Below are 12015 nucleotides of genomic sequence, written 5' to 3'. Positions count from 1 at the left end.
ATGTGGTTATCCTTCGAAACTTTTCTGCAATAATATCCCTTCAATGCGTATATATATAATTCGCAACATCTAGTCATAATTTCATACTCATTCGAAGCAGTTTATTGGTGCTATTATATCATTCGAAGCACTTTGTTGATATTATTCGAAGCACTTTATTGCTTAGATTAGTCATGTGCTTGGTTCGGCCCTTCAAAAATTTAAATAAAGATCATTTTTAAGGGCCGCGGGGGGTAATGTTAGCACCATAAATTTGTAATTTTTATTATTATTTATTATTTATATAATTGTAGGACATGTGACATCCTCCTACTCATTTGGAGGTTATGAGAAGTTATGAAGGCATGGAGGGTTATGTGGCATTATGGGAATGAAGATGGAAGAGTGGGTAGTTTTAGGTGGTTATTGGGTAGTTATTGCTGGAAGTTTTTTCCTACAAATATTTGTCTATAAATAGTCATTTATGGCTACATTGTAAAGGATCCAGAATTCAGAATCAAAGACAATTGATTTCAATATTTCTTGTCATTTTCCTTATCTTAGGAGTAGTTTAACATAGATTTATATTTCGAAGCATTTATTTTCAGCATTTTCTTTTCAAAGCATTTTATACACTTCCTTTTCGAAGCATAGGAGTAGAGGTAAGTAATTATTACTTTGATTGTTCACTCAATCGTCTTTCTCCGTCCATCTTTCTTCTTTTACTTTTTCTTTTCTCTACACTTGACAATTTTGAAGTCCTCTTCATTGAGGCAAAAGAACCGTCAATATAATCGCTTGATAATTGGTTTGAATTTAATCTGTAAGGATTTTTCAATCCTTGCTAGCACGCTCACATTTATGATATTTTCTTTCGTAGGAAAAATAAGCCAACAAATGGTTATCATGTAATGGATAGTTATTAGGCCTTTAATGTATAATTGATATATTTAATACATGAAATGTTTTTAGTTTTGAATTTTTTGATTTAATGGATTAGTTTAATAATGATATCAAAATTGTCATCATGTTTGATTTTTGAAAAAATAAAAACGAAATATCAAAAAAAAAATATTATTTAAAAAAATTATGTCTACCCTCCCAAAAGACAAAGTTATATAAAAATGATGTGTTTTTAATTTTTTTCACCAATTTAATTTTTAGTTTCTTAGAAAAATTTTCTAAAAATAGATTTTGAAAACCAAACCAAACGGAACTTTATAACAAAAAAAGTTTCAACATTATTCATTAAAAAAAATGTCATTATATTTTAAAGGGTAAATTATAAATATACCTCCTAAGATTTGTTTAAAATACAGATTGCCCCCTATGATTTGAAAAATTACAAATACCCTCTTATTACAATTTTTTATTTAACAGAATTAACTAAAAAATGAAATTCATAATTGTTCTCCTATATAATACTAAAATTACTTAAATTATTAATTGAAACATATTTTTAACATCCTTAAAGACTGTTAATTGACTTGATGATTTATTAATAAAATTGGCGATTTGTTATGAAATTAGAAACATCAAGGGGTGGATTCGTATTTTAATCAAATCTCAGGGGGTGTATTTATAATTTACCCTATTTTAAACAACAAATAAGTTAACTAACACAAAATAAGTTATATGACGATTTTGCCTTTCAAGGCCAAGTTTGGCAAGTTGAAAAAAAGTCAAAAAGCCAAAAAGTTACTCAAAAAGTTAAAAAGTTATCACTATTCACCAAAAGTCAAAAATTACTGTTGCACAACTTTCCATCCTAATTTTTCCCTACACACTAATTTATACAATTTTTTAATACACATTTTTTCATAAAAAGTCAAACAATTAACCCTAACAACCATATTTTTTTCCTCAACTTTTTAGTCCAAAAAGTCAAAAAGTGCACTTATTTAGGATATCCCAAACAACCTAGAACAATAATATCTTCAATTGTCCTTACTTGAAATGGGATTTAAAATTCATGGTCAAATATATCACAATTGAAAAGTCAAAAACTAAACTGACACAGGTCCCAAACTATAGAGGTGGATAGTATAATTTGCCCAATCCTTTAATAAACTTTGAGCAATATTTGGAGATATTGATATTTTAATCATTTATTCGAAATACAATATAAAACGTAAGTTATTCTATCATTTCCAAATAGATGGGACTGTTGGTTTTCCTTAGATTGATAAAGACTAGAAAGAAAAACCTAAACTGAAACACCGGTAAGGACAAGCTGGGCCAAAAAATGGGAACCTCTTCCATCCAAATCATGGATTCTTCAAATTCAATCACCATTCTTGCAAGGCAGTGCGCCAGCGAGTTGCCTTCGCGACGAACATGCTGCACCACATTTTCTTCAAATTGCCGAAGAGAGTCACGAATGGCTTGGACAGTGAGAGGGTAATTTATGTGTAAATTGGGCCGAGTTAGGTAATGGGCCATTTTGTGGGCCACAGTAAAGACTGAGTAAAAGGGCCTTGAAGTTAGCCCGGTCCAAAAGAGGTTTGTAGTTAGCTCGGTCGGCATGGTCAGGGCAGCGACAGTTAGCTCGGTCAAACCAAACTGAGACGTGGTATTGTGGGCCTTTACTCAGGACCTTGTTGTTGAATAGCTCGGTCTAGGCACGCTATGGATAGCATGGTTTCAACAGGCAATCGAGGTACAATTGCACGAGAACCTAGCTAGCTTGGCGTTGTGCTTGGGGCACCAAGCTTGGTTAGCTCGGTATTAAATGAATAGCCCAATTGAAGTATGTTAAACCGAGGCGCACGCAGTGAAAGGAAGAACCGAGCTAGTTGGAGCTCGGTCTAGTCTGCGGCTTTAGCATGGTCATGTTAGCTCAGTCGAATCGACATCCAACCGAGGTAAAACCATCTCACTTGGTTTAAGCAGTGAGGGGGGTGTTGAAGGATAAGCATTATCCTTCAAGAGTGTGATTCCCAGGAGGACTCTACAATGGAGGAATAAGAGTCCTACTAGGATTATGCCACGCGGAACCTCTAAAAGCTCATAACATCACCTGTGGAGAGGTAACACAACTTTGATTCCCGAATACACAGAGCTTTTGTCTATTTGTCTATTTTGCTGACTTAGGCATCGGAGAGGTATCCGGCACACACCCGCCAGCTAGCTCACGTTTGTGTTTTCAAAGAGTAAAGCAACGTCGTTTGGAGGAGCGCGGACTTGATCAACAAGATTATACGAGAAGATTATTTCTTGCTCGTACAATTGGCGTCGTCTGTGGGAATCACAGAAAGAACAAAACTTCTTTATCAAAGTTTTCCTCGCTAGATTAAACGCAATGGCGCATAATGAAGATTTACCGCAGTCCGCCATTGACAGGAAAACCCCAGAGGGAGGTGGGAGGCGCGAAGGTTTGCCTTCCATCCCTCCCATGGCAGATTTAGAGCCCCAGTGACAGAACCCCCGGAGGGATGCAAGGGGGAGACGGGGTAACAGCCCTCGTCGCTCATCAAGTCCTGATAGGCAGAGGCGGAGGATCGACCCTCAAGTTTTGGAGGATCGGGTAAAGGAGCAGGATGAGTTAATCAGGAAGATGGCGGCGGACATGGAATTGATGAAGCGCCAGATAAAAGGGAAAGGGATGGCGACAGGAGAGGGATGTAAAAGCAATACGCCTCCTCGCCACTCCGAAGATCGTGGTAGGCATACCACGCCATCGCAAACAGAGAGTAGGAGCCTCAGGACAGGCGACACTCAATCAAGGACTTCTAGAACTCGTCACTCCAGGTTTGAGAGAACGAGATCATTGAGGTCTTACATTGAGGGAAGCACCTATCGGCCCTCACATATGCACCAGACATCATCCAGGCAAATGGAGTTGCCTAGATCGTCCGACTTATGGACTGTGCTTAAAGAAAGGGCACGACGGAAGGAGGATGCCAGGGCACGCGACCCGCATAGAATTTCAGCCCTTCAGCGGTTGGCTCCTCAGACGCATGGAAGCGTCGATGTAGGAATGCCAATACCGCACCTTGCCTACGAACCAACAGATAAAGCATTGGCAAGGCTACATAGCTCGTCGTTTGTTCCGGCGATTGAGAACGCACCATTACCTTCAGGCTTTATCCAGCCTAAATTTACAACTTACGAGGGGAAGACAGACCCCTACATGCACCTAAGCCACTTTCGCCAGGTCATGGCAGTATACCGGCGAAACGAGACTTTGATGTGCATCCTATTCCCAACCAGCCTTGGCGACCTAGGTTTAACCTGGTTCGAAAGGCTACCAGAAGGCAGCATAGCCTCCTGGGCACAATTAGCGGAGGCGTTCGTGACAAGGTTCAGAACGAACACCAGGACGCCAGTAAAGATCGACCAGCTACTCTCCATTGACATGGGCGACAAGGAGACGTTGAGATCCTACAACAATCGTTATTGGGAGACCTTCAACCAGATTGGAGATTGCCCCACAAATCTCGCCATCGCGTAGTACAAAAGAGGTCTTCCAGTCGAAAATAGGCTGAGGGACTCAATTATCATGACGCCCCCCTTCACAATAGAAGCCTTGATAGAGAGGGTACACCAACACATTCGGATGGAAGAGAATGACGCTCGTGCTAAAACGAAGTCTGGAATAACCGCAATACTAGATAAAAAGACTTCGGCAAAAGTCAACGCGGTAGAACGTCCAAGCAAAAACGGGCGAGGCAGGCGGGACAACGGAGAGGACCACGATAAAAGATGGTTGAGAGTTTGCACTGCCATTACCACGGTGGTCAAAAAACCGATCTATCAGATTCTCAGTGAGATACGCGATGAACCTTTCGTCAGATGGCCAGCTAAATTAGGAGAGGCACAAAAGGACTATGACGAAAGATCTTGGTGCACCTTCCATAAAGAAAAAGGGCACCGCACTGAAAATTGCACGCCGTTGAGATAGCACCTGGAGGAGTTAGTAGTAGCAGCTGGGCATCTGGACCAGTACATTGAAGGAGGGACGCAGCCAGCCCCCCAAAACCACGATCACCCAAACGAAACGCCGATCGACACCCCACCTCAAGGTGTGATAAACGTAATACATGGGGTATTCGAACCTGAGCGAGTATGTGAGCTCAGGGGAATGATCAAGAAGGCTGAACACTTAAGGGAGGTATTAAGTGCGTAACCTACTATTAAAAAAGGGAAAACAGAGGCCACGAACGTCATGTCTTTTTCAGACAGAGACTTGGCAAGGATATATTGCCCTCACAACGATGCACTGGTCGTTACTCTCCGCATTAAGGATTACAACGTCAAGCGAATTTTGATTGACCAAGGGAGCTCATGTGAGATAATGTATTATGAAACCTTCAAACAGTTGAAACTGGAGGACAAAGACTTGGCACCTGCCGTGTCTCCCCTGATCGGATTTAACTCAATGCCAGAGTGGCCAGTTGGCAAGATAATCCTCCCAGTCAGAGCAGGAAGCATGATGAAACAAGTGAAATTCTGGGTATTGAAAGTCCCTTCCACTTACAACATAATATTGGGAAGGACATGGCTGCATGCCATGCGATCGGTAGCGTCAACCTACCATCAAGTAATGCGGTTTCCCAACGAAGCCGGAGTAATTGAAGAGGTCTTTGGAGACCAAATTATGTCCAAGCAATGCTTCGTCACAGTAAATGGCAGCCGAGTTGCCAAAGGGTTTGTTCAGATGGTGGAAGAACTTGAGAGCAATGAATTTTTTACGGATGTTGGCAAAGCCGCTGAACAGAAGGCAGTGGAAGACTTGGTACAGGTAAGAATAGATGAAACGGACCCGAAAAAGTTCTTTTTGCTTGGCTCATCTATGTCCAGCACTGAGAGAATAGAGGTCATGGAATTCTTGACCTCTAACATCGAAGTGTTTGCCTAGACGCCATATGGCATGCCCTGGCATTGACCCATACTTCATCTGTCACCAATTGAATGTCCACCCAATTGCAAGACCAATCATACAGCGCACTCGCAGATCAGAACTCCACCACGCCGAGATAGTAGCGGAAGAAGTGGGAAACCTTCTAGAGGCAGGAGCTATCAGAGAAGTGCACTATCCCAAGTGGATATCCAATACAGTAGTGGTGCCAAAAAAGAATGGAAAATGACGTGTCTGCGTGGACTACAAAACAGTCAACAAGGCGTGCCCAAAAGACAATTTTCCCCCACCACGGATAGACCAACTGGTAGACCTCACGGCAGGACACCACTGACTTAGCTTTCTTGATGCATACAGAGGTTATCATCAGATCGCTATGTATGAACCAGACCAGGAGGTCACATCTTTTACAACGCCAAGAGGTTTGTATTGCTACAAGGTCATGCCCTTTGGCCTAAAGAACGTAGCAGCAACATTCCAGCGGATGATCACCAAGATGTTCGAACCATTGTTAGGCAGAACAATGGAGGTTTACATCGATAATATGGTAATCAAAAGCAAGGATGAAAATAACCATCTCAGGGACCTAGGTGAGATGTTTCAGATCCTAAAGAAGCACAAATTGCGCCTTAATGCATCTAAGTGTGTGTTCGGCGTAGGATCAGGCAAATTCCTAGGCTTCCTGGTGACCAACCGAGGTATAGAGACAGACCCTTCTCAGATCAAAGCAATTCAGGATCTAGAGAGGCCCAACTCAGTAAAAGAAGTACAGCATCTCACCGGTATGGCAGCCGCACTAAACCGGTTCATAAGTCGGTCGTTAGACAGATGTCGACCATTTTTTCAAGCGTTGAAGGCCAAGTTTGAGTGGGATGAAGAATGTGACCGTGCCCTAGAAAGTTTGAAAGAATACATGTCTTCTCCACCACTGCTAATGACTCCAATACCTGGAGAAGAACTATTTTTGTACCTGGCAGTCTCACAGCACGCAATTAGCGCAGTGTTGGTCTGAGCGGAAGGAATCCAATATCTGCCCATCTTTTATGTCAGCAAGACATTGCTGGGCGTAGAAACCAGGTACTTACCATTGGAAAAACTGGCCTTAGCCTTGATGATGGCCTCAAGGAAGTTGTCGCACTACTTTCACGCCCACACCATAATCGTCCTCATAGCTTTTCCATTAAAAGCTTTGTTCAAGGGGGCGAACTTTTTTGGGTGAATCTTGAAGTGGACAGTCGAGTTGGGACAATTTGACATTAAGTTTTAATCCAGAACCGCGATAAAAGCCCAAGCTTTGGCAGACTTTGTCGCAGAATTTACACCAGGAAGTCATCACGTCTGCCTAGTTGACTTAACGAGTACAACCGAAATAGGGATGGAAAGTGGCGTCGGAATAGCGCAACCCCTAATACAAGATACCCAGCCACATCCCAGGACAGACCAGAGTGAACAAAAGGATGGAGAAACAAACCATGCTGCACCAAACAGAGACCCATCAACAAATAAAGACTTGGTACAATCCGATAGCGAGGGGCAAACAGTAAGTGTGGACTTTGAAAAAAACACCAGCAACACTCAGGACCCCAAGGCATCATCCGATCCCTCTACCTGCTGGAAGCTATTCGTTGGAGAGATGTGGATGCTCTTTGTGGATGGAGCATCCAACAGGCACGGAGCAGGGCTCGGTATAGTCCTCATCTCACCAGATGGCCTAGTGGTGGAACAGGCAGTCAACCTTGGCTTCCCAGCATCAAACAACGAGGCGGAGTATGAAGCACTTTTAGCAGGACTGAAATCAGTATTCTACATGATGGCCATCGAGCTCATGGTCTACAGTGACTCACAACTAGTGGTGAACCAAATTTCAGGCGACTACGAGGCAAAGGATGAAATGATGGCTAAGTACCAAGAGTTGGTCAGAAAATAGATCATGAAATTTGAAGTAGTACGGATAGAGCAGATTGGCCGAGAAGAAAACAGCAGAGCAGACGAGCTAGCAGACTATGCTTCAATGGCAGATACATCCATCCCATATCCGTTACTGATTGACTACTTACCAAGACCAAGCATTGAAGAACCTAAAGTAGAAAAGGTATGTTGTGCCTAACTAGGCCCTTCATGGATGGATCCCTTCATAGTGTTCCTAAAAGACGGCATTTTACCCGGAGAGAAGAAGGAGGCCAACAAGATAAGAGCAAAGTCACAGCGATTTTGGCTCTCCCCATTAATGGCCTTGTACAAAAAATCCTTCACAGGACCTTACCTGAAGTGTGTCCATCCCAGCAAGGTCGAAGCATTCCTGTTCAAGATTCACGAAGGCATATGCGGAAGCCACCAAAGGGGGAGATCATTGGCTTACAGAGCAATTTCGCAGGGATATCGGTGGCCTTACATGCAAGCATATTCGAAGAAGTATGTCAAGAAGTGCGAAAAATGTCAAAAGTTCACACACCAAATACATCAACCGGCCAGAGAGCTTCTACCACTAACTAGCCCATGGTCGTTCGCAATGTGGGGCTTGGACATAGTTGGACCACTTCCGACAGCACCCGGCAACAGAAAGTTCTTCCTTGCAGCAACAGACTACTTCACAAAGTGGGTGGAAGCAGAAGCACTAGCATCAATAAAGGAGAAAGATGTGAAGAAGTTCGTCTGGCAGAATATAATCACTCGGTTCGGCATACCCAATGCGCTGATATCAGCAATGGCACCCAGTTCGACGGCAAAATTTTTAGAGGCTTTTGTGAGGAGTACAAGATAGAATTCTACAACTCTACACCGGCAAACCCCAAGCAAATGGCCAGGCAGAAGCATCAAACAAAGTTGTCTTTGATGGATTGAAGAAAAGGTTAGAGAAAGCAAAAGGAAAGTGGGCTGAGGAGCTTCTTCATGTTTTATGGGCTTACCGTACCACACCTCGACGATCAACTGGAGAAACGCCATTCTCCTTAGCCTACGGCATGGAGGCAGTAATCCCACTAGAAATTGGCCTCCCCACCATCAGAAGTGAAAATTTCGATCCAAACTTAAATGGGGAAGCCATAGCATTAGAGCTCGACCTTGCAAAAGAAAGAAGAGAAAGAGCACTGGTTCACATCGCCTCATACCAGCAAAAGTTGTCCAGAAAGTATAACAAAACAGTACATCAAAGACAATTCAAAATCGGAGATTGGGTACTGCACAAAGTGATGGGCAGCACCTTGGTACCCGGAGATGGCAAGTTAGGGCCTAATTGGGAAGGACCCTACAAGGTGGTTGGATTAGCAGGAAAAGGGACATACCACTTGGAAGATGAAGACAACAAAGCCATTCCCAGACCATGGAACACTGCCAATCTCAAACTATTTTATTTTTAGCCTTTCTTCAAGTATTTTTAATTTTTTCTTTCTCAATAAAACAAGTAGTTTCTTTTCAGTATAGTTGTTTCCTTCTGTAAAATATTGTTTTAGTGAGTTAGGCGCACTGAAAGCATAGTTGGCCGGAATAACCAACTTTGCACTCTCTTCAACTAAGATTAGGATCAATGTTGAAGAAGTTCGCTAGAATAACCAACACCCCTCCTAAGCCCAGGATAAGGATCCAAGCTGCAGGACGTTTGGTCGGAATAACCAAACACTTTACTCTAGTTTGGCAGGAATAACCAACTTAAAGGTTGGCTGGAAAAACCAACACCCCTCCTAAGCCCAATATAAGGATCCAGGCTACAGGACGTTTGGTCGGAATAACCAAACACTTTACTCTAGGTTGGCAAGAATAACCAACTTAGAGGTTGGCTGAAAAAACCAACACCCCTCCTAAGCCCAAGATAAGGATCCAGGCTGCAAGACATTTGGCAGGAATAACCAAACACTTCACTCAGAGTTGGAAGGAAAAACTAACTATTGTAGACGTCCCCGAACGCCCCGGGAGGATGACTCCCCCGTTCCGTTCGTATTGGGCTCACTACAGTTCGGACTCTCAAATTGTCACGGTTCTAAATCTGAACTAAAGAGTCCAAATCCGGCAAATCGTTTTGAGAAAACAGATTTTGAAAGAAGTGCCAAACATGGACTGCTTTGCCAGATACAGAGTCGCCACCTAAATGTTTTATTTTGGGGAAATTTAGGAAACCCAGACTCGTTTGTCTAAGGCCACGTGTTCGTCATCACCAAAGTTGCCTCGGCTCGGGAACTTGGGTACAATTGGGGAAGGTCACTTCGTGAGCACCCCAGCTCGCCCGATCAAAGATCGGCCTCTACTAACCATGATATCTATTTTTGAAAACATTATGTGTTCTTATTCCGGTTATTAGCCTAGATTACTATGTGATGCGCACAACATACAAGTATAGACTGGGTCGCTTGAATTGGAACAAAACATTTCATGTTCGTTTATTTGAAAAATGGTTTGATGGTGCTACCCGCAGGTAGGCTAAGACGTGGATTTGCCAACCTCAGGTGGGCTTAGAAAACATGATTCTGCCACTATCTAGTGGGCTTAAAACTCACAATGAATGATTTGTTCCAATCCAAATAACCCAACCTTCACCCACAGCCATTTAGGCAGTTATATCACATAAGCACATAGCCTCATGGTAAACATGCTGTCATGGCAGTCACTCACACGCATGCAAGGATGCTAAAGCATAAAACTTACCGAGTACTCCAAGCCAAAACAAGAGCTAATTAGAAATCCATGCATGATCCTAATTATACAGAAATGCCTAATGCAACACATGCAAAAGTGCAACTATAGCAGGCTCGGCTATTCTAAACATGGCATATGAAATGCTACAGCTAACATGTATTCAACTTGGAATTGAAAATACAATACAGTTAGTATGATGCGCCGAGCCCGGTGCATGCAAGACAGATGAATGAATGCAAACATGCTATCATACTGTATGCTAATTGAAACATGCCCTAATCTAACCATCATAAGCGGGTAAATAAAAGGGAGAAAGACGTGGGGTTGGAAGACATACATCACACACACGCACACTTATTACAATATTGCCCTCGCGCAGAGGGTCCGAAAGAATAATACAGTCCCAAATAATTACAGCCCAAATATGTACAAAACCCTAATTAATTAACAAATTAAATTAGGAAAGCAATAAATTGGCATGCAAGCCAGGGACTGCCTCAAATCTGCTCCGGATGATGAATGATGCATGCTCGGGTTGCCTTGTGCGGAGAATCCCTCGCGATGCCCTGGTTTGCCTCTGTTTGTAATTATTCTTGGAATGCGTGGCAAGCTCTGGAAGGCTGTTGATTCTTGATTTGCTGCAACAGAGAGCAACAAAGGGACATAGAAAAGTATTTTCACATATATATGCATGACTACTCTTCTGGGAGTGTAGTCCTCGATTCTCGTGCCACCAATCACGCATATCGATGCATGATGGCCGAGGAGTCGAATTGCACGACTCAATATGAAATGAATGCACATATAAACACAACAAGACCTAAACTCCATCATGGATAATCCGGAGTGTCAGTGACTGGGAATTGAGACACGTTCCGTCACTCGGAGTACGAAACGTCCCTCGTTTCCCCTGCTCGGGCTAACTCCTATCCCAAACACAATGCAATATGCATGACATGCATGAATGTAACTAATATACAACCTAGCATGCACAATGCTATGGAATGGCATACACGATGCACGAGGTAACATGGCATACACAATGCGCTAACATACGACCTAGCATACACAATGCTATAAAATGAAATGGCATACACAATGCACAATGGACTTGCACCAACATGAGTGGACCTCAGCCACACTCACATCAGTAGCCATAGTATGAAAATGAGACAAGGCACAACATTGTTAACAACACATGTTCAAAGTGATATTGAATGCAGGCAATCACGGCGCCGATAGAAAGGTGCATCGCAATGCAAGGAGTAACGCGCGTGACAACGCGGGTTTAGCACGAGGATTTGACGACACCTGTGAAACGTGCACAATAGCATGAGTGGTGTGCATGAGAATGCAAGTGACGTGCATAACAATGTAGAATAAATGTGAATTCGAATGTGAATTTGTCGTAAAACGACGAGCAAAGAAATGCGAGTTTTCGATGAGGGTGACTCAATTGCTACCTCCGGTTTACCTCCCAGAGGGGTCGCAACATGTTCAAAAAGGATACATCTCACTTTTGAAGAGCAATGATGACAAACGCACTGAAA

The sequence above is a fragment of the Camellia sinensis genome, chromosome 1, assembly GCF_055761805.1.
Source record: "Camellia sinensis isolate YWXY chromosome 1, ASM5576180v1, whole genome shotgun sequence".
Lineage (NCBI taxonomy): Eukaryota > Viridiplantae > Streptophyta > Magnoliopsida > Ericales > Theaceae > Camellia > Camellia sinensis.
This window is presented reverse-complemented; position numbering follows the sequence as displayed.